This window comes from Canis lupus, chromosome 25, assembly GCF_003254725.2.
Source record: "Canis lupus dingo isolate Sandy chromosome 25, ASM325472v2, whole genome shotgun sequence".
In the NCBI taxonomy this organism is placed as follows: domain Eukaryota; kingdom Metazoa; phylum Chordata; class Mammalia; order Carnivora; family Canidae; genus Canis; species Canis lupus.
The window spans coordinates 46,769,038-46,792,118 of NC_064267.1; the positions used below are offsets into that span (position 1 = coordinate 46,769,038).

Here is a 23,081-nt window from a genome sequence, read left to right on the forward strand (position 1 = left end):
CTGACTACCAGAGATTTCCTTTAAATAAGGCTCTAGTAACACTTGAAAATAATATTCTCGTGGAGGATGTTTAAATTATGGTTAGCTAGAAATGGCCCAGGACGGGGTCATGGGAGGGTGGCCAGAAGGTCCCATAAACTGAGAATGGGGGAGCGAGGCCAGCTGCAGGAGGCGATGCGGTGGGGGTATGCATAAGGGTGCCCGCCATCCCTGGACCCCTCTGTACTCCTTCTGTGTCACGCACTGCACCCTCTGCAGCGTCGAGGCTTTGCTTGCCTGCCTGCCTGCCTGCCAGCTATTTGGTTTTGATGGAGTAGTGAGATCAACTACAGGCTTTTTTTTTTTTTTTTTAATAAGCCAAAATGGTGATATATTCTAAGGCACAGAAAAAAAGATTGTAAGAAATGCTTGTCTAGAGGGGTCATTTTCAAAAGCAGCAGAAAAATAAAGCATAGTGCCACCTGAACACATAGAGCATGACTGTTTCTATTTTTAAAAGGCTGGTCTGGCTGTGTAAAAGGGGATTTAGATTTTGGAGTGACAAGATCTATCTGAGCCTCTGATTCTTTGCATTGGAAGAGCCCATGTATCCAGGGCAGTGGGGAGAGGGGTCTCTCTCCCCGGTTTTTCTAGCTAGGCTGTCAGACCTGGTGTGGAATCGTTGTGATTGGTGTCAGAGATAAATGCTTTCTGGGGAGGTGAAAGCACTGAGGGGGCAGTGAACATCTGGGCTGTGGCTTAAAGAGGTTCCCTCATTCAACACCATCTGAGCTTTGGAGTCATCTAAGGTGGATCAAATGGAATCTTCTACTCTGCAGATTGCATCCTCCGACAGCAAAGTACAAACCCTGGGCTGGATTGTACACAGCCCAACTGGCAGGAGTCGGAAGACACCAGCCATTCAAGATTCAAGCGCTTAAGGAATTCTCTTTTACTTTTTACCTTGGGCTCAGATAACAAGAAGATCTATGTCTTAATCCTGGGCTGAATTCATAGTAAAAATGCATCTCAACATTTGAAGGTTGCCTTGGTCTTAAAAAGTGAGAGTGGATCCCAGGCTGAGTTAGGAGTCCTGGGTTCCGATCGCACCAGGGCCCCTCACAGAGAGAGGTCCCTGCCACTCTGCATGGCCGAGTTCCATTGTTTCCCCTTAAATCCGGCCTGACCTTTCTGTCCACACAGATACATCTATCAAACAGTAAACCCCACCCGATGCTAGTGGTGCTCACCCTGCAGACCCACAGGCAAGGCACTGCTGTCTCCCTCCCTCTTACCTCCCTCCCTGTCTTTATGTTAAATCACAAGACCTTGAAAAGACCACTGTTTCACAGCTTCTTGAGTTCTTTGAGGACAGAGACTGTCTTCTCACCGGGTCGTATTGCAGTAGGTGTCCGGCGTGTATTTAAAGAGCAAATGAACAAGTAGAGAAGTGAATGAGTAAATGGAAACTTGCTAGGTGTAGAGATCATTAACATTTGATTAGTGCCAGGCTCAGTAGTACTCGCACATTTCTCTCTTCCTGGTCAACAAAGTAAATGCTGATGCTTACGAAGTCAGAAAACGCCTCTGTGGCATGATGATGGGCACAGGCAATGTGACCCCAGGCTCAGCTCTCAGCAGCCAGCTGTGTAGCCTTGGGGAAGGCACCCACCCTCTCTCAGCCCTCCGCATCCATGTAACCTGCTGGGCTCAGGGAATGTCATTGTAATAGCTGATTATTATCCCACTCTGGAAGTTGCTGGTTCCCGGGTCTAATCAAAGAGGGCTTTTTATCCAAACTGAAGGTAAGACTGATCTGTCCTGGGAGGGTTCTCTAACTTTGCACTTGCGGAGATGTCAGAGGTGTTCCTCTTGAACCTTTGGGTGCCAGAGCTTGCAATGACCCTATGATTGTGGCAGTTAGGTACAGCCACTGGGGGTGGTCAGATATGTTTTAACCTTTTAAAAATTTTTTTATCTTTTTTAAAGATTGATTTATTCATTCATGAGAGAGAGAGAGAGAGAGAGATACACACACAAGCAGAGACAGAAGCAGGCTCCATATAGGGAGCCTGATGTGGGACTGGATCCCAGGACTCCTGGATCACACCCTGAGTTGAAGGTAGACGCTCAAACACTGAGCCACCCAGGCGTCCCATAACCTGTTTTTTTTTTTTTAATGGGCTTTATTTTTTGGAGCCATTTTAGGTGAACAGCAGTACTGAGGAGAAGGTACAGAGGGTTCCCACATACCTCCTGCCCCTACACGTGCATAGCCTCCTCCACTACCTACATTCCTTCCAGAGTGGTATGTTTGTTACGATCGCTAAACTGATGAGGGCATGTTGTTATCACCTAGAGTCTATAGTGTACCTTAGGGTTCACTTTTGGTGTGCATTCTATGTGTTTGGATAAATGTATAGTGACACATGTCCACCATTATGGTGTCATATGGAGTGTTCTCCCTGTTCTAAAAATCCTCTGCTCTGAAGAATCTTCTTAAAAAGGAATGGGATCTGGCGGCCCCGGTGGCTCAGCAGTATAGCGCCGCCTTCGGCCTAGGGCCTGATCCTGGAGACCTGGGATCTAGTCCCATGTCGGGCTCCCTATGTGGAGCCTGCTCCTAACCTCTGCCTGTGTCTCTGCCTCTCTCTGTCTCTCATTTAATAAATAAATTTTGAAAATAAATTTAAAAAAAGGAATGGGATCACCCTAGCAAGCTTTCTGATCTATCTCACTAAATCTGAATAATTTCCCTTTGAGGTAAAATCCAGGAATCCTAAGCCATAATCTCCTTCATAAGAGACCTCGCCATTCATCTTTGTATCCCCTTCAGTGCCATCAACTCACTATTTGGTGAAAGAGGAAACTAGGGCTTGCAAACAGTCATAGAATCCCAGAATGATGCCTTGCTGTGAGCACTTTGCCCCCCAAAAGCTTTTCTCATGTGTCTTTGGCATTTCCAGGCCTCGAGAAGCCTGTGTAAGCATCCAGCTTAATGAGTGGACACCATAGTCATAATATGTATGACATTCTTGCTGTGGAAACTTCTAAGCCAGCAAACAGAAACCCCTATGTTCAGGAAATCATCAAGAACTAATGGGTTGATCAGCTATATGACAATACTGTGTGGCATCAGGTCATCCCAAGAACCAGGATCTACAGAGCCAAGTGATAGCAAGTGGGGATATTTGGTGGAAGAGAAACTCAGTGTTCAATATTTAGCCCTTAGCACACCATGCCTGTCACACAGGTCTTAGCTCATTTAGTCCTGGTGGGAATGCTGAGTTTAAGTTTGATTTTTTTTTTTTTTGCATCCCCACCTTCCAGGTGGAAAATCTGAGATGGCCAGGAAGTGGACAGGCTTAGACAGGCGAGTCTTCTTTCTTCCTGCTCTGAGCCAGTGTTCTTCTACCTGTTAACTGTCCCCCGCCTTTTCCCACACATTGGGAAAATACCCCTACAACATTTTATTAAGATTTTATTGGGATCTCTGGGTGGCACAGCGGTTTAGTGCCTGCCTTTGGCCCAGGGCACGATTCTGGAGACCCGGGATCGAATCCCACATCAGGCTCCTGGTGCATGGAGCCTGCTTCTCCCTCTGCCTATGTCTCTGCCTCTCTCTCTCTCTCTCTGTGTGACTATCATAAATAAATAATAATTAAAAAAAATTTTATTTACTCATGAAAGAGAGAGAGAGAAGCAGGCTCCATACCGGGAGCCTGATGCAGGACTCGATCCCAGGACTCCAGGATCACGCCCTGGGCTGAAGGCAGGCGCTCAACCGCTGAGCCCCCCGGGCTGTCCTGCAACATATTTTTAGGAGTGAAACCGCATGGTCCTCGGAGGGCAGCGATGGGAGCGGCAGCATCACCGGGAAGCTCCCACCCTCGGCCCTTCCTTGCTCTCTCCGTCCCGAGGAGCGCGCACTTGTTCCTCCCAAGCACAAGTGTGTGAGTAACCGGTACCTGAGAAGCCTTGCTTTTTAAGGAAGTCCCTGCTTGAGTTGCATCCTCTGCGGCCCTCCAGGTAAACAGGTGAGGGGCGGCCCGCAGATTCGGTTTTGCAGGCCACTGCCCGGGGGCTGCAGGGGGAGCGCGGGCCGGGAGGCCCCCCGGAGGCTCCGGTCCGCGCGGCGGCGATCCAGCCCGGCGCTTGTGCGTGTCCGCGGGCCGCGCTCCCGCCGCCGCCGCCGCGCTCCCGGGACTCGGCCGCCGGGCTGGGCGCGCGGCCCACGGTCGCTCCACGCCGGCCCCCGCCCGCCCGCCCGCCCGCCCCGCCCCGGCGCGCATTTCCATTTTAAACCGCCGCCCGCCCGCCCTCGGCTGCAGCCGGCGCCGCTGCCCGCGTCCCGGCCCGGGAGTGGCGGGGCTGCGGGGCGCAGAGCGGGGCGCGGAGGCCTGGAGGCGCGAGCCGGCCCCGCGCCGGAGACAATGAAGCCGCGGGCGCCGCCGCCCGCCCCGGGCCCCGCGCGCCGCGCCCGCACCTGCCGCCGCCCCCGCGCCTGACCGCCCGCCCCGCCCATGGCTCGGCGCCCCGGGCCCGGACCCCCGCACTCGGGCCGCGCCGCGCACCGGCCGGCGGGTGCCTCGGGCGCAGACCTCGCGGCCTGAGCGCCGCCCTCGCGGCCGGCGGGGGGCGTGGGCCCCGCGGCGCGCCCTCCCTCCCTCCCTCCCCTCCCCTCCCCTCCTCCCTCCCCCCCCCCCCCCCCGGCCCGGCCCGCGGCGCGCTGGAGGCGGCGGGGCCCCGGCGGGCGGCGCGCTGGAGGCGGCCGCGGCGCCGGCGACATGTACCTGCTGGACGGCGGCGAGCCCGCGCCCCCGCCCCCGCCCGCCGACGCGATGCCGCGCGGGGCGCCCCGGAAGACCGTCTACCGCATCTCCGTGACCATGGTCAGGAAGGACCCGCTGGCCGCCCCGCGCCCCGCTCGCAGGCCCCGGCCCCAGCCCCGGCCCCGGCCCGCGCGCTCCCCGGACGCCCCCGGGCGGCTGCTGGAGGAGGCCGAGGCCGAGGCCGAGGCCGAGGAGGCGGCGGCGGCGGCCGCTGAGGACCCCGAGGGCCGCCGGCCGCGCGCCTGGGCCTCCCGCACCTTCCGCACCCGCAGCACCGGGCAGCTGGAGCTCGGGCGGCTCCGGCCCTGCGCGCGCGCCCCGCACCCCGCGGCCCCCGAGGCGGCGCCCGGCAGCCCCGACGCGGACGCGGACGCGGGCCGGGCCGCGCCCCTGCGCCGGAGCCTCAGCTGCAGGCACTGGGGCGGCCCCGAGGCGCCGCGGAGTCGGGCCCCGGGCCGCGGGAGGCGCCACAGCAGCGCCGGGAGCCTGGGCTGGGCGCCGGGGGGCGAGGCCGCGGCGGACCCCGGGACGGCCCCGGAGCCCCCGGAGCCCGCGGCGCCCGCGCAGCCCGCCGCGGAGAAGCGCAACACCCTGGACGTGGGCGAGGTGCTCAGCAAGAACGCGGCGCTGTCGGAGCTGGAGCGCTGGGAGCGCAGCCAGAGCAAGAACCGCACGCTGGACAACAGCGACCTGCAGCGGCTGGAGCGCGCGCGCGCCGCGGCCGCCTCCGAGCACCGCCTGCTGCGCTTCTTCAGCGGCATCTTCGCGCGCAGGGACGGCGCGCCCGGCGCAGGGCCCCCTCCCCGGGGCGGCGCCGCTCGGCCCCGCGGCTACTTCAGCAGCCTGCGGCGGGCCCCGGCCGACGCGCACTCGTCCAGCGCCGAGAGCATCGACGGGTCCCCGCGCAGAGGTGGGCAGCGCGGCCGGGGGGCGGGGCGGGGGGCCTGGCCGGCCTGGCAGGTGCGCGCGGACCCGGGAGCCGCCACGCGGGACTGCGGAGCTCCCCCTTGCCCACGGGGCGCGTCCGCGGCAGGCGCTGCGCGTTGCCGAGAGCTCGCCGGCCCCGCTGTGCGCTGGCGGCCGGGGGCACCTGTGCGCCGCGGGAGACTCGGCCCTGCAGCCGCTGGCTGGCTGCACAGGTGCTGCTGCACGGCCTGGAGCAGCAGCCTTCCTCTCGGCTGGTTGCTTTCTCCCTCCCTCCCCAAGCCTACCCCCCCCCCCCCCTCTCGTAGGCGCGACCATCTGTGAGGGCCATGGTTTGGCAGCTCTCCTCTCTTGGGTTCCTGCTAAAGATGCTGCACCCCGGTGGTCAGGGATACAGGCCTCTCCCCGCACACAGCCTCCGGTGTCTTAGCAGGAGGGCGAGGCTGGGACCGGATTCTGTGTGCAAGCAATGCAACCTACCATACAGGGAGGATAAATAAATAATCACAACCCCGAAGCCTATTCCGAAACTTCACTTCCCCGTTGTCCTGTGCCCTCCGACAGGGACCTCATTAGGAGAGGTTTTGAAGGGAGGTGTGACCGTGTTCTCTTGCAAGCGTTGGATAATCTGGTGGTGTTTGGAGGTCGGAAGTTGCAAAATACAGATGCCTTCCGAGTGAGAGTGCAGGGTCATCACCCTACAGGGAAGAGGCTAAGGCTGAGTGGAGGTGCTGGGTTGTTACACCCTGCTCTTGTTGGAGGTGGAGGGCGTGGAGAGAGATACTGTCCCCTTACAGTCACCGCGGAGAAGTCTGTTAGTAACATGCCTGTGCTGATTAGCAAACCCTGCTGCTGCTGCTGCGAGAGAGGAGGTAGGTGAAGCACTGCAGCATGGGGTTTTAATTAGAGATTTTCAGCTGGTGACTGACCACACCGGGAGAGAGTATTCCTCCCTGGGGGGTTTCACAGGTTAGCTGACTGCCCAGGGTGAGTATTCAAACAGCTGTTACAAAGAAATCGCCCACCTCTGCAAAGCATTCTTAAGGTAAAATGAAGATCCGTAATGTTATGTTGTAACATGCTTCTGATGAACCTCAGAATGTGCTAGAGCATATTTGAAATTAAGCATCTAGTACAGGGTAGTAGAGTTAAAATCTGAAATTTTGGTAAGGTTGTGACGCAAAGTTACGTGTTGCAAGGCTTGCATTAGTTTAACTTGCCATGCACATCTGGGGGTTAATCTGCTCTTCTGGAATGTTTGGGAAGGGACTGTGACTCCATCCCTTCCTGCCTGCCCTTACCATTCTAAAAAAATGAGGAGTTATTTTGTTAAAGTTGGTTTGTGTCAAGTTGTTACTCCTGTTCTTTGTGTTCCTGAAGTTCAGGGCCAGGTTCTACCTATAATAGCAGGCTGGGTCTTTGTTTTCCTGGGTTTGGTGAAAATAGTAATTAGCTGCTTGGGTTCCAGACAAGTACCGTGGTGGGGGTGGCGGGTGATGGGAAATGCACACACATGATTTAGATTGAACACATTTCATTGTGCTGCCTATTGCTGCAAGTTAGAAATATTGGGGTTTGGATATTTGTGCCCTGGTCAGATGGACTGATAATACTTTTGGTAAGTATAGGTGTGGAGTGTGTTGGAACTTTTCCCTCGAGGGCGGTGTAAGATGATAATAGTAATAATCATAATGACGCCTGGTTTGTTTGTTTCTTGTGGCCAGCCCCTCTCGGGGTGGAATTACTTTGGTCTGAGACATATCACTAGTTAGCGTTGTGGGTTGTGTGGAAGAACTGAATGTGAATGGACTGGGTTATAGCACCCACAGTCCGAATTCCAGGACCTCACTTTACTCTGAAGTTCTAGGTAATCAAAGAAAAAGCCGCATCTCTCACCTGCCTTTGGCTCTAAGGCCTGGAAAAAGGTCTGTGTTTTGGGGGTTTGGTAAGGTCCGTGGCTCTTACTACAAAGGTGCATGCAGCCCCTTTATTACACTGTTTACCTTTTTCTGTATTTGCTTCCTCTGATATAAATCGTTCAGAATTAGGTGCTATTTAAATGAGGTTTTGAATTTAAGGTAAAATGCTATGAAGTAATAACACTTCAGTGCAGTGGAACCCAGGCTCAATTTCCCTGTGTCCAAGGGCACAGGTCCACAAAGTCTTTCTTAAACCATGGAGCCAGGTAGGCTTGCAAGACTTAGAAAATTCGGATCTTAGGAAGGTAAAATGCTGTGTGTTACAGAACACCGCATGGATAGTGGGGCAGCCTTCTGCAGTCAGACACTAATAATGTGCAGCAAAGCCTGAGATGCTCACATTCAGCATGATAAATATGCTTTGCCGTTAAGAGTCTTCTAAGCATTTGTGAATAAAGCTTCCATCTTCAGCCCTTCGTGGATTTCAGAACTATTCTGAAACCAAAACGCAGTATATACATCATGAATAGCATCTCTAGCTTTCTTTAAGTCTTGGGCCCCAATGTATTAAAATTTGAAGTTCCTTCAAGTATAAAGGAAATGAGAGGACGCTTGTCATTGAGGCAGGTTTTCCTTTCCTTCGGCTCCTTCAGCTATTAAATTGTGAATTGGCTATGGGAAGATAACTTCAAAAAACAAGTAACTATTACATCAGATAGTTTACTTGGCTTCTTAGAATTGCGTGGTTCATCTTAGACAAGGTACGTACACTAGTAGTGGGGAAGGACGACAGTCTTTTAAAACACACAGGCTTACACATCACGTGCATATATGGTTTTTCCTGTATTCTTAAGGCATTAAGATGAAAAGATTGGAGCACCTGCTTTTGTAGGATGGTTCTCTTGTACCTTTTAATCCCTACTAAGGCTTTTCTGCTTCCTTTGACTGTTACACACCTGCTTCCCAGAGACTCATGGCCGATTCCCCCCCTTCTAACCATTGGAGGCCCCAGAATGTTTCCGAGCCCTCTGTGTCGGATCAAGGGCAGTTTCCTATTACGTGATACCCATGTAGCAGGGCAGAGTCTGTTGACACAAGTATAACTTAATGCAAAAAAAAAAAAAAGATCTAATAAGTGATTGATTATATTGTAGGGTGTTACTCCTGGCACATGCTGTCTGCATCCCCCTGCCTGCCGGTACTCCCTGGAACCAGCTGCAGGCAGTGCTCATGTAGGGCTGCAAGTGTCTTCGGGATATTCTGTTGCTGTCCTCCAGGATTGATTGCAGCAATAAAGTGATTCATTGATAACCCTGACTGAGGTTAGCTTTTTAAATTAGTAATTTATAGCTGATTTTTGACAGCACGTTTTTTACGAGTGGCTTTGTTCTTTAATTTCTGATTTCCTTCATTTCTGTCGCTCAACTTGTGCAGCTTGATAGACTGTTTTACAGTTTGGGGGGGGGAACCTTCAGAGGAGAAAGAGAGGAAGCAGTAATTAAATGAAATAGAAATTACTGAAATAACTTGGTACATTTTTATTTTTTAACTTGATATGTTGCTGAAAAGGACATACGTGATTTTAAAGATACAGTATAATTCAGAGTTTCTCGTTTGAAACACTTTAAACTAATTATGTACTCTGTATTTGGGAAATCACATGCTTTTTTATAAATGACTCTAGATGGTAATTTAGGAAAATCTTCATTGTTTTTGTATAAGGTCAGATTGCTTTCCTGGAGAACAGAGCAGCCCACTTGGGATCCAGGCAGAGCTGCCTCGACAAAGGTCAGCCAGGGACGCTCTAGGCAGGCCCTGGAGGTTTGGACGGTGTCTTGCTGCATTAATTTCCTCAATGTGGAGTCCATGTTTCAGCATACCCACCTGTTAGCACCTTTCTTTAGGTCAGCCTGGGCCCGGAATATCTTGACACCAAAGAAATGTTTGAAAGTACATCTGCAAGAGAGGTCTTAAAATTTCTTACCAAATCAATTGGCGTCTTGCAACAAAATCTGGTTGGTTATATAATTAATAAATGTGTTTTGTTTGGAAGTAGAAGACTCAACTGTTAACCACCGGTAATACTTAACCCCCCCCCCCCTTTTTAGTTGTCTTGGTTTTCTGTTGTATTAACAGATATTTATTGGGTTTCTGTGGTATGTTATGAACAGGAGGAAGGAGCTAGAGCTAATTAAAGCATAAGTCCTGTCTACTGGAGTCCCGATAGTCTTTTGGGGGATGGAGAAGTTCTAATAAATCACAATTTTCATGGGATACTTAGGGGAAGGTATTACTGTATTTCTCTGCACAACATACCTCCGTTAGAGCGCTGGTAATCCCAGTATGTAGTAATAACCTCATTTACATACTTGCCAGTTCTAATAGTGGATCCCTCCTGGGCATTACCCATGTTATTTCTCTTTTTACCACGGAGTTAAGAGTACTGTGCTTGTTGGCTCCTGGATTTATTATTATTATTATTATTATTATTTTTAAGATTTTTAATTTTACTTGAGAACGAGAATGTGCGTGCACATGAAGCAGTGAGGAGAGACAGAGAGAGAAAGAGGGAGACGCCCCACTGAGCAGGGAGCCTGATGTGGGACTCGATCCCAGGACCCTGAGATCATGACCTGAGCCGAAGACAGATGCTTAACTGACTGAGCCACCCAGGCGCCATGGCTCTTGGACTAATAAGAGCCAATAAATGTTTGTGAGTGAGATTACTGAGAGGACTAGGGGACACAACAAGGGAAGCAACTGCTCTTGAGCAGGAGAAGGAGTTAATGAAGACCTCACAGAGGGATAAAATGCTTTGGGTCTTGTAGGATTACTAGGAGTTTAAAAGAGAAGATTCTCCACCAGCAGGTTGGTTGGAGTTTCTGTAATTAACATCTAAGAAGTCATTCCTGTTCCTTAAATCTATATGATTAGCGGGGATCCCTGGGTGGCTCAGCGGTTTAGCGCCTGCCTTAGGCCCAGGGCATGATCCTGGAGTCCCAGGATCAAGTCCCACATAGGGCTCCCTGCATGGAGCCTGCTTCTCCCTCTGCCTGTGTCTCTGCCTCTCTCTCTCTCTGTGTCTCTCGTGAATAAATAAATAAAATATTAAAAAAAAATCTATATGATTACCAACATCAAGCATAGGAAAGGACATTACAGCTTCCACAATGAGTTTTGCTTTGTTTATGGTAGGAAATCTCCTTTAGGCTGTTTTTTTTTTTCTCTTTCATGATTTGAAACAGTCATTAATTTAAAATGATGTCACAGTAAAATAAGAGTAAATAAAGGTTTTCTTTATAAAGGACAGTGACTGAGAGAGAAAGTATGTACAGCTGTAGTTCTGTCCCCAGGTGATGAACAGAATTGGTATTAAGGTCAACAGATTAGCAAAAAGAAGGGAGATTATTGTCTTTGGATCATTTTGAGAGAAGTACCATCTGCCCGCCATAGTTCTGCTCTGGGCTTTGTTCAGCTCAAATCCGAGTCGGCTGTGGGTGTCGATGTTTGTAGGTGACGGCCCTGGAAATTCTGTGTCTGGTTAGGTTTTTCAGTTGACAGAGGCATTCACATCAGTCCTCTTCACTCCTGTTAAGTAAGGATTAACATACATGCCTCTATAATTAAACATATGTTGGTCCCCGTCCATAATCTCTCGTTATTTCCATTATTTGTAGTTGGTTTTCGATTCTAACATCACTGATGGATCTAAAGACTCAGAGCTTATGGAGAAAATCAGATTTTCTGGGTTGGAAAGTAGACCGCTCTGCTCACTCATTCTGCACCGGGCGCCTTAGTGAGAGGCTTGTGAAAGGGATCCTTTGGCCTCTCCTTGTCTAACAAACGCAGATCGTTATAAAAGGTGCATTTCAGTCGGCAGGAGTGAAGGGAAAGTGAAGGTCCCTTTCCTGCACAGTCCTCTGCTGGGGGTCGTACCAAGTCCTGAATCTGTTTCTGCTGTGATAGAAGGTGCAAGACTTTGCAGGCCACGGTGTGCCGCTCGTTTGGGTGAGCACGCGGGACTGCTCCCTTGGTTCGGTGGATTGTCTTTGAGTGCCAGTGGGACATGGTCATTGGAGCAGACGCTCACTTGTTTGAGATGGTCGTCAAAGGGAGTCTTGTGTCCCCTCTGTGGCTGTCCCTGCCTGGGCTGCTCTCAGAGGTCCCTGCTGACCAACTCCAGAATGTGGAGTCCCTGCACGATGCCCCCAGCCTTTCTGGTGCGGCTCCCATTCTCTCCAGTTCTCTCCCAGATCAGACTCACTTAGATGCCACTTCTTCAGCTGATGGGGCAATAGCTGGGATTTATCCAGTTTGTAGCTTCCTGTTCATTTAGCAAGGGCTTTGTTTTTTAAGTTTCTATTTATTTGACAGAGCACACAAGCAGGGGGAGCTGCAGAGAGAGAAAGAGCATCAGCTCCCTGCAGAGCAAGGAGCCTGACACGTGAGGCTCCATCTTCCCAGGACCCCGGGAACACGACCTGAGCGAAAGGCAGATGCTTAACCCACTGAGCCACCTGGGTGCCCTTAGCAGGGGCTTTAAAGCAGCCAAACACCAGTCGGTCTGTGAAGTATGTGAAACAGGATTCTGGACTTAGGGATGCTTACCTGTGATTTGCTTTCCAACAGCTCACGTCCCGCTGCCTTAGAAGCAGGCACAGTTGCTGGTGTGGGAGCGAGGCTGCTTCTGTCTCCTTCCATGCCATGCAGCAAGCTCATCCGTAGCTCCCAGATACTTGGAGCCTCCTTCTTCTGATGCCTTTAGTTCCCAAACTAGAATCCCCACCGTCTGAGACTCTGATCCTTCCTGTATTCAAGAGTAGGGACCGAATCTGGTTTCTTGATCTGGTTCATGGAAGATTCTGGAAGCTGAGTTCATTGAAGACGCTGGAGATTTCTAATTTGAAAGGGAAGCGTGGGAGCATGGAGACTTGTCTGCCAGTATTTGAGAAGCAGACATGAGAAGGACCCAGTAGTCAGCACTGACGAGGGAAACTCCCAGGGAAAGGGATTTTTGCCTCAGAAGTAGATAGGCACTTCCTAAGCCCTCACACTGTGGAACAGGCCACCTTCTCGTGAAAAGTTCCTATCCCTGGAGGTGTCCGAGCCTAGGCCGGCCGGCAGGGGTATGCGGAAGGGGTGCTGGGTTTGTTTGGGGGCTTAGAAAGCCTCATCCCAGTTTTAAGGTCAAGAGTCCCTTCAGGATCTAGGATTTTGATGCTTTTGTACCTGGTGTTCTCGTAGGAAGTGACTTTCTCCCAAGCTCCAAGGAATTTCTTCGTCCTCTTGCTTGTCTGCAAACCCGCCCCCACTGGGGCTCCTGCTCTCTTCTCCTGGCTGATCTGAGAGGTGATAAGAGCTCTGCTGCCCAGAAAGAGTCTCCCTCCCTGTCCCCTTGTCCCCCTGTCCCCCAGCTAGAACTTCCTGGGTTCCTGTTGGGCCATTGAGCCCCTGGAGCTCCTGATGCTGTTTGTACCAGGGTGGTGGCAGATGTCTGAGCGTGGCCTCAGAGCATGTCCTCCTTGCTCACTTTCTCTGGGTGCCCCCACTCAGGGGCATGTGAGTGATCCCACAGAGGTGGCGAGAAGGAATGTTCTACGCAGCCTGGGAGATTGTCGGTTGCTGTGTGGAGAAGCAGAGTCGGTGGGGTAGGTTTAGTCTGGCTTTGGCTGCGACACGCAGGCTAGCACCGTGCCCCCATGTGTCACGTAACTGCCCTGAGCCCCATCGGCCTCCTGCGCTGAGGGAAGGCGTTTACCCCCCACCTGGCTAACTCTCGCCGAGGCCAGAGCTGGGCGTGAGAACACGTGCTAAGCCGTGTGGCTCCACGGCATCGGCTTTGCTTTACAATTACTGCCTCTGAGAGGTTTTGCAAAAGACCCAGGGATAGAAAGTACCGAATATGTGGATGTGCTTGGATTTACAGATGCGCTATGAGATGTGCCTTTCCCCGGGTGGGACAAGTGCCCTCCCCAGGCTACGGCCAGTGTAAATCCACCTCGTATTTTGTCTTCAGTACGTCACCCTGTGTTTCTCACAATCTGCAGTTTTAGCTGCTGCTTTTTCAGTGACTGCCACAGCACCTTCAAATCAGAAGCCAGGAGAGCAGTCCTCTTTTTTTCTATGGTGTCGTTCCCCCCCCCCCCTTCTTTATTCATGTCACTAGAAGATTTCACTGTTCGCCGCCGCATATGGATTCCTGTCATTCCTGATCCAAGCCAAGGACGTGTTTATTTCAGAAAGCCTTTCCTTGTCCCTGTTCCTGGTTCCCCCCCGGAGGGCTGGCAGCCCGACAGACCTGCGTGAAGAGCAGAGGGCCCCGTGTCCCTGAAGGAAGACGCCCCCTTCCCGTTCTAGTGACTGATCGTGCTCTTGGTGGTGATATGGCCCTGGTATGACATGTTCGTCAAGTTTATTCGGTGAAGTATTTTGTAATAAAGATCACTTGGAGCATTCCACAGTATCTCGTAATATTTAGGTTTTCCCAACTGTAATGACACAGATGGTGTCATTGGACCTGTGTTGCTCTCAAGCCGACGTTCTGACTCGCTTTTTTACGTACAGATCTTCCTGGGCTTAACGGTGGGGCAAGGGGCAAGGTGCTGATAAGCCCGTTGTAAGTTGAGAACGTCCTCAGTCGAAAATGCATCTGATAGGCTAACCCAGCGCCGTCAGTGCGCTCAGGACACTTTCCTTGGCCTGCAGTTCAGCAGGATCGTCCGACGCAAAGCCTGTGTGATGATGAAGTGCTGACTGTCTCGTGCAGCGTGCTGAATACTGGGAGTGACAGACACAGTGTCTTCGTGGACGCAGGACGGTTGCGAGTGTATTGGCTGTTGACCCTGTGATCCGTGGCTCCCTGGGAGCCGCTGCCGGCCTGGGACCCGAGTAGGATTGGACCGCACGTCGCTACCAGCACGGGCTCGACTGAATTCGTTTGGTTTTGCGGCCTCGTGCGTCAGGGACCCTCTGAACAGTGCTATTGCCTTGATAAAAGCACCGAGCTTGACCGTTTGCTAGAACATAGAACATGCTCATCACTAGTACCTGCGAGAAATCCTAGTGTGAGAGGCCTTTTGGGTTTAAATGTAAGAGGTGAGAGTGCGGGGAGCTGGCTCCAGGGCTGGGCTTCCTTGTAGGGACCCTCACCCATACGACTGAGGAGAGGTGCTGAGGTACATGCGTAAGGTGGAGAAAATCTGCTTTGTCCGTGGACAGGGGCTCAAAGATTAAAAACTGGGCAGGGATCCCTGGGTGGCGCAGCGGTTTGGCGCCTGCCTTGGGCCCAGGGCGCGATCCTGTAGACCCTGGATCGAGTCCCACGTCGGGCTCCCGGTGCATGGAGCCTGCTTCTCCCTCTGCCTGTGTCTCTGCCTCTCTCTCTCTCTCTCTCTGTGACTATCATAAATAAATAAAAATTAAAAAAAAAAAAAAACTGGGCAGCTTTGAGCAGAAGTTAGGGCTTTGGTCTGGCTGTGGCGGAAGCGTCGAGCCTGAGCCCAGTGGTGGTGGGATGGAGTGGGGCCTGAGCCTGAATGCCCGTGTGCGGAGCGTGAATGCCCATGAATCAGGGTCCAGGAGCCCCTCTGGAAGCTGCGGGATTAGGCAGTGCCTTTGGGTCTGTTCATTTGGACCAGTCTTGGGCAGCGCTGTGTGATGGATGCCCCCATGGGCTGTGTAAAGGGGACCCAGGTGAGGGCAGAGGTCTGGCCTCCCCGAGGCTTTGTCTCTGCATGGCAGCAGCTGACATACGTTTTGACGGGTTCTGATGCTCAAAGTGTGCCTTCTGGTAGGTAGCCCGTGGCGCTTGTCATCCTCTTATCGGGAGTGTTGTTCTGACAGTTCTCATGCAGGGTGTCACCTTCAGGCCTCGTCAGGAAAGGCACGGGCTAGTGGGAAGAGAGGCTGCAGGCCCCCCAGAGGCTGTGCCCAGAGTCCTACTCCGTCACTCACTGCATCACCCTGAGCGCACTGCCCGTCTGTACACTGGGCTGACTCGGGGCCGTGGCACCGGGTGGGGTGACCAGCACCCACAGCTGCGGTTCAGGACTCGGTGGCCACACGCTCTTCTTTTCCTCCCAGCTGCTCAGTCTGCTGCTCCTCCTACACTCACCCCGACTATTGCACGAGTCTCCCCGCAGGAGGGGAGCACACGCTCTGGAGGAACGCTGTTTCCCGTCCAGTGCTGTGGTCTTGAGCTCGCTTCTCCCAGTGCAATTAGCCGCCTTGTCTGCCCCCTTCTCCTGACGCAGCCAGACACACAGCCACATAGGAAGGCGTTTGTCTCTTTCCGGACCCATTCAAGTTTGAAGGCTTCGCCTACCTGTTCTTAAACTAAAAAGATCTCAAGAGTAAACATCCAGGGGCCCCTGGGTGGCTAAGTCAGTTGAGTACAGGACTCTTGGGGTCGTGAGATCGAGCCCCGCATCGGACTCTGTGCTCAGTGTGGAGTCTGCTCGTGATTCTCCCTCTCACTCTGCCCCTTTCCAGCACACCCCCCTCAAACTAAATAAATCAATCTTGAAAAAATAAATAAATAAAACAACTTTGAACGTCAAATGCAGTAGAACCTAAAAGCCTGATGCAGTTAACCTAATTTTGTATCCGTTGCCAGCCGTGACCAGTGCTTAGGAAGTGGTGCGCCTGTGGCACAGCTGGGTTACTGAGTTCTGAGAGTCGGTCAGTACGGGGGGAGCAGGTCCAGAATGCGAGGACTCGGGAGTGTCCTGTTCTCTGCACGCACAGACGTGAGTCAAGCCTGCAGGGGGTCTGACTTGGTTTGCGCGTGTTCACAGTGTGGTATCGTGATGCTCCGAGGCTTCAAGTCCGCTGTGCTGTCCCCTTGGGAAGGGCACTTGCATGTTTACAGTACTCACGGGGGTTTGGTCACAAGCACTTGCAAGTTCTGGTTCACAGGAAGGCGTTTTGAATGACCAAGTTCCCAATGGATCCCAAAGGCCTGGTGACTTGGCTACTGTCCCCTTGTCGTGCAGGTCAAAGGCCAGGTGGGCACTGCTGACCCGACAGCGTCCCCTGGCCTCTGCTTCCCGTGTCCAGAGACTGGAGGAGCCCTCGCTCTCGCTCTGCAGTGAGCATGATTATCATTCTCAGCAGAAGGACCTGGCCATTTGCTCTCCGACAAATCCACGTTCCTAAGGCAGTTAATTTTCTACACTGCAGGAGATTTTTGTGGCATTTCCTTTTCCTTAAAGTCTTAAGGTAGATGTAGATCCTGAGGCAGGAGATTAAATTCTGCATTTCCATCAGGCGGCGGTTTTGGTGTAGCGTTCTGGGTGGCACGTGGCAGCGGACCCCGTCCACGCTCCAGATCTGCGCCCCCGTGCCGGGCTCGGAAGCCTGACCCTCATTTGTAGTGCGTGTTCCTTTGGGGTGACAGCGTGATCTGTGTGGACGATGCCGCGTAAATCCATGAGAGGTCATTCACCTTGGACCCTGCCGCTCTGTTGCCGGTCGAGGGGCCTGCGTCTTAGGGGTGGGTTTCTGCCCGTGCCTGCTGGGGTCTGAGGTCCTGGGCGTGAAGCACCTGCCAGCCCCGGGAGTCGGCGGGGGGCTCAGTCGCCTTTTGTGTTGCCCGCCCCTCTGCTTCAGACACATTTCTAGGACCGCCCCCCCTCCCCGGGTCTTTAGTGTGTCCTGCACACTCAGGCCACCATCAGGACTCTCCCATCCCACCTGGTCAGACCCCGGGCCTGCTGGGCTCTGCGGTGGCGCATTTCCAGAGTCAGGTGGTGGTGGGGACTGGAAGCTTTCCCTTCTGTTGTGTGTTGTGACTGTGCGTGTGATGGCTCGTGCACCTGTGACTAGCCCAGGGAGTTGCCACCACTGGAAGGAAAGCCACTCTTTATTCTGGGGACATGGCCCTCCGGAGTGCCTAGCAGTGCAGGGAATGACCTTCGGGTTGCTCAGGTGACAGCTCAGGGGAGCAGAGCCTGCACACGGCCAGACCGGGCCTCGTCCTACGCTCTGCCCTGCAGTGTGTGCTCCTGCCACCCGACTGCCACTTGAGGAGTGGAACCGGTCATGCTATTTTTAGACCCGTGTCGCTGCTGTGTCCCATAAGGCAGTGGCAGCGCGGCAGCAGCAGCCACACCCTGGAGTGTTTGCAGGCTGGCGCACTTGGAAGCACAAGGTGCATCGCTGATTCCAGCAACAACCCTGGGAGGTGGAGGTGGATTATCATATCACTCATAGGTCAGTAGGATGCTTCTCTAAAGAGAGACAAACAGAAACCCACCGTGTGGCCTTTGGCAGATGACCCCTCCCGCTGCCTATCCTGGATGCACCCCTCTTTGTGCCCTGTCGCACCCGGTGGCCCTGGGCGCCGGGCAGCATGTCCTTAATGCACACCCCATGGGCTGGCACCTTGGGAACTTGCCGCCCTCCGAGGGCCCTCTGGGTCTCTGACACCAGTATCGCTGCCCTCGTTATTCTGCAGAGACCAGCAGGCTGTGTGTGTCCATGTGCCCCAGGACCTCACGGTTTGGGCCTCGGGGAGAGGAGGCAGAGAGGCTTGTGCAGGAAAATGATGATATGTTGAAGCCACAGCAGGAGCACGGCATGGTGGTGGCGGTGGCTTTGTCCCGTGCGGCGTCCGGAGGTCTCAGGTCACTTTGGCGGCTGCCCTCCTCCCCTTCCATTGTCATTTCAGACACGTAATTTCTTATGGCCCCTGCGTTGGCAGGTAGGGGTCTTCCCCCACCCGCTGCCCCCATCTCAAACTTGGTGAAAGATCGGTAGCATTTCCAGGGCCCTGGCATTTGTGGGGCTGCTTCGGAGCAGCCCTGGAGCGAGGATGGGACGTCGGTAGATGGCCCCGCACGGCTGTGCACCTGTGGTGCCCGGTCGCGCCCGTGGCCCCGAGGGTGGCAGGCTGGGCCGCTGCTGCCCCAGCAGGACCCTGCCCGGGAGTCTTCAGAGCTGAGATGTCAGGCTGGATTCTTTGCTTTCTGGCCTGTTACTGAGCACTTCAGGGCCTTTAGTGGTATTTACAATGTTTTGGTTTTTAAAAATTTTTATTGAAGTAGGCTTGACATAGTGTTGGATTAGTTTCAGGTGTACAGTGTGGTGATTGGATGAGTCTGTATGCTACTCCTCGCCACGACGAGTGTGGTTACCGCGTCGCCAGATGACGTCATCACAGTATTAGTGACTGTATTCATCATGCTGAGCTTGTCATTGCTGTGACTTACTTATTTTATATCTGGAAGTTTGTACCTCTTAACCCCCTTCACATTGTCCATCCCACTACCTCCCCTTTGGCAATGACTGGTTCTCTATATTTATGAATGTTTTTTTTTTTTTTTTTTTTTTAAGATTTTATTTATTCATTCATGAGATACACAGAGAGAGGGAGAGAGAGGCAGAGACACAGGCAGAGGGAGAAGCAGTCCCCATGCAGGGAGCCTGACGTGGGACTCGATCCCGGGACTCCAGGATCATGCCCTGGGCTGAAGGCAGCACTAAACCGCTGAGCCACCGAGGGATCCCTGTTTTGTTTTATAAAGATTTTATTTATTTGAGAGCACACACACGCACGCATGGGAGGGGAGAGGCACAGAGAGAGACATTCACGAGCAAGCTCCATGCTGAGACACGGGGCTTGATCTCACAACCCCGAGATCAGGACCTGAGCCCACATCAAAAGTCGAACGCTTAACCAACTGACTTAAGCAGCTGAACTACTCAGTCACCTCTGTTTTCTATTTTATTTATTTATTTTATTTTATTTTATTTTATTTTATTTTATTTTATTTTATTTTATTTATTTAATTTTTTATTTATTTATGATAGAGAGAGAGAGAGAGAGAGAGAGGGGCAGAGACACAGGCAGAGGGAGAAGCAGGCTCCATGCCAGAAGCCTGACGTGGGATTCGATCCCGGGTCTCCAGGATCGCGCCCTGGGCCAAAGGCAGGCGCCAAACCGCTGCGCCACCCAGGGATCCCTGTTTTGTTTTTTAGATTCCACGTATAACTGAAGTCATATGGTCTTTGTCTTTCTTGACTTACTTAACATAATACCTTCTGTGTCCATTCACATCCACATTGTGGCTGATGGCAATACCTCATTCTTTTTTATGGTTGAGTAATATTCACGTGTGTGTGTGTGTACATATGCACGTATGTGTGTACATCTTTATCCTTTCACATACCTGTGGACTCCCATTGCATCCCTGCCTTGGCTATTGTAAATGATGCTGCAGTAGACATAGAGGTGCATCTGTCTTCTTGAATTGGTGTTTTCATTTTCTTTGGGGAGATGCCCCCGTAGTGGAATTACTGGATCATATGGTATTTCTAGTTTTAATCTTTTGAGAACCTCCATATTGCTTCCGCAGTGGCTGCACCAGTGTGCGTTCCCATCAGTGGTGCATGAAGGTTGCTTTTTCTCCATATCCTCGCCAACACTTATTTCTTGTGTTTTTGATTTTAGCCATTCTGACAGATGTGAGCTCATTGTGGTTTTGGTTCGTGTTTCCCTGATGATGAGTGATGTCGAGCATCTTTTCATGTGTCCATTGGTCATCTGTATGTCTCCTCTGAAGAAATACTTACTGAGATCCTCTCCCCATTTTTTTTAAATATATATTTTTTAATTTATTTATTCATAGAGACATACACACACACACACAGAGGCAGAGACACAGGCAGAGGGAGAAGCAGGCTCCACGTAGGGAGCCCGACTTGGGACTCGATCCTGGGTCTCCAGGATCACGCCCTGGGCTGCAGGCAGCGCTAAACTGCTGCACCAACGGGGCTGCCCCCTCTCCCCATTTTTAATCATATTATGTGTTTTTCTGGTATTGAGTTGTCTAAGGTGTTCATGTATTCTGGATACTGACCCCTTATTGGATATGTCATTTGCAAATCCTTCTCCCATTCAGTAGGCTGCCTTTTTGTTTTGTTGATGGTTTCCTTCATGGTGCAAAGCTTTTTATGTTGGTGTTGTCCCAGTAGTGTATTTTTGCTTTTGTTTCCTTTGCCTGAGAGGACCTCTCCGTAAATACCTTGCTGAGGTCAATGGGCAAGAGATTACTGCCTGTGTTTTTGTTTAGGATTCTTATGGTTTCAGGTCTCACATTTAGGTCTTTAATCCATTTTGAGTTTATTTTTGTGTGTGGTGTAGGATAGTGGTCTGGTTTCATTCTTTTGCACGTAGCTGTCCAGTTTTCCCAGCACCATTTATTGAGGAGACTGTCTTTTCTCCATTGTATAATCAGGTCTTTGTGTCATATATTCATTGACCATATAAGCTTGGGTTTATTTCTGATTCTCTGTTCTGTTGATCTATATGTCTGCTTTTGTGCCGGTTCCATACTGTTTCATTACTCAAGCCTTGTAGTGTATCCTGAACTTGAGGATTGTGAACGCCTAGCTTTGTTCTTCTTTCTCAGGTTTGCTTTTGGCTATTTGGGATGTTTTGCAGTTCTATACGAATTTAGTGTTACTGTTCTGTTTCTGTGGAAAAGACTGTTGGTATTTCGGGGCACCTTGGGTGGATCACTTGGTTAAGTGTTTGCCTTTGTCTCAGGTCATGATCCCAGGGTCCTGGGATTGAGCTCCGCATCAGACTCCTTGCTCAGCAGGGAGTCTGCTGCTCCCTCCCCCTCGGCTGCTCCCAGCCTACTTGGCTTAGGTGCACGCTCTCTCAAATAAATGAAATTAAAAAAAAAATACTATTGGTATTGATAGGATTGCGTTAAATCTATAGATTGCTTTGGTAGTATGGACATTTTAACAGTATTGATCCTTCCAATCCATGAGCATGGAATATATTTCCATTTATTTGTTTTGTCTTCAGTTTCTTTCATCACTGTCTCACAGATTTCAGACTACAGATATTTTCATCTCCTTGGTGGCTTTATTTTTAGGTATTTTATCTGGTATATGGTTTTTTTTTTTAAATGCTTCTTCTTGTTTTCCTTGGACTGATTTTATGTGATGGTGGATAGATCTAAGACTTGCATGTGTTTGATGAGTGTGATGTGATTGTAAATGCAGGGGTGACTACAGACTCCTCATCCTCCCTCCTCACTGGCTTTCAGGCATTGCTGACACGAGTCCCGTCTCCTGTCATCAATGAGCCCAAAGGTGCTTCTCTTATCCCGTCCTTGGGTGAGGAGGCATCTGGGCTACCTGACCCACACCTGGGGCCAATGCAGTGGCCTCACTTCTCATGCTCAGAGGACTTGATAGGCATTTTTTTTTTAATTTTATTTATTTATTTGAAAGACCCAGAGAGAGTGAGAGAGAGAGAGAGTGAGCACAAATAGGGTGAGGGTAGAGGGAGAAGCAGACTCCTGCTGAGCAGGGAACCTGATATGGGACTCGATCCTGGAACTCCAGGATCATGACCTGAGTTGAAGGCAGGTGCTTAACTGACTGAGCCACCCAGGCACCCGAGTATGCATTTCCAAAACAACCTGGAAGGTCAGAGCTAGAAGGACCTTGGCCCTCCCGCTTCCCAACCATAATCCCTGTCTTTCTGAAGGTAGAAGCAGTACCTGTTGAAAGGCCTGGACCAGGTGGGCTCCTGAGGCTGCAGGCAGGTGCAGGAGTGGGGCCTGTCCCATACACCCACACCTCCTTCCCTCTTGGCCTGCAGGCTCATGTTTGGTTCCAGAGGCAGAGCCCCGATTAGATTTGATATTGCACATTTGAGACATTGAGGCACAGGTTTAGTGTAAAATAAAATCGATAAGCAAGAAGCAAAGTATGTTGTATTCTTAGCCCCTGCTGGAGCCCGTGCCTTCGGTCCAGTAGTAATATTGGTTTTGAGAAGTCCAGACCAATGATTTTATTTTGAGAGTTCTAAATTCAGCCATGTAAACACTGAGTCTGAGCCTGAGGGTTCAGCATGGAGTCGTGGCTGCTATTTTAAATATGCCAGAAGCCTTCTTGGAAATCACTTGATGCTGGTTTTCCTCTGCTGAGGCTGTGAGCTGGGGATCTCAGAGGGCTCAGATCTGAGGGCTGGAGCCCTGCGTTGGGGGTTGTCTACTAGGAGATCCTCTCCTTCCCCCCAGATCCCATTCCCCAGGCCAGGCAGAGCCCAGGCGAGCGTTCCTCTTCCTGAGGGTCCAGGCTGTAGGGTCCACTGCTGCCCTGGGAAAGGCTGGCGCCTCGGCAGATGGCTCTGCTGCTGCTCATCCAGGGAGGGGACAGGTGGGCCTTTGACTCTCCTAGGCAGGAATTTCCACCCATTTCCATTGTAGCAAACAAAAGTAAACTGATATGCTTCCAGCCTCAAGTTGAGGCATCCAGGAGTCTGTGGCTGGCTCTGATTCACCTTCCACCTCCCTCCCCCCACCACAGAGCAACGCTTGGTCTAAGCTGGTCAGATAAGCATGGTTAGTTGTTGGCAGGTGCTGCACTGCCCCTTCCTTCCCCTGTCTGTGTGGCTTCCAGG

General features: G+C 51.9%; 1 protein-coding gene across 19 annotated transcripts in view; it reads left to right on the forward strand.

The window, feature by feature from the left end:
• The window catches only part of AGAP1 (ArfGAP with GTPase domain, ankyrin repeat and PH domain 1), a 533,006-nt gene that overhangs the window by 139,504 nt on the left and 370,421 nt on the right, over window positions 1-23,081 (forward strand). The window contains exon 1 of one of the 19 annotated variants that reach the window (XM_025463528.3): window positions 5,332-5,721. The exons of the other annotated variants lie outside the window; for them this stretch is intronic. The gene's annotated coding sequence lies outside the window, so the exon portion shown is untranslated. Of the gene's footprint in view, window positions 1-5,331; window positions 5,722-23,081 lie in introns of those variants that run through there. 19 annotated transcript variants of the gene reach the window in all.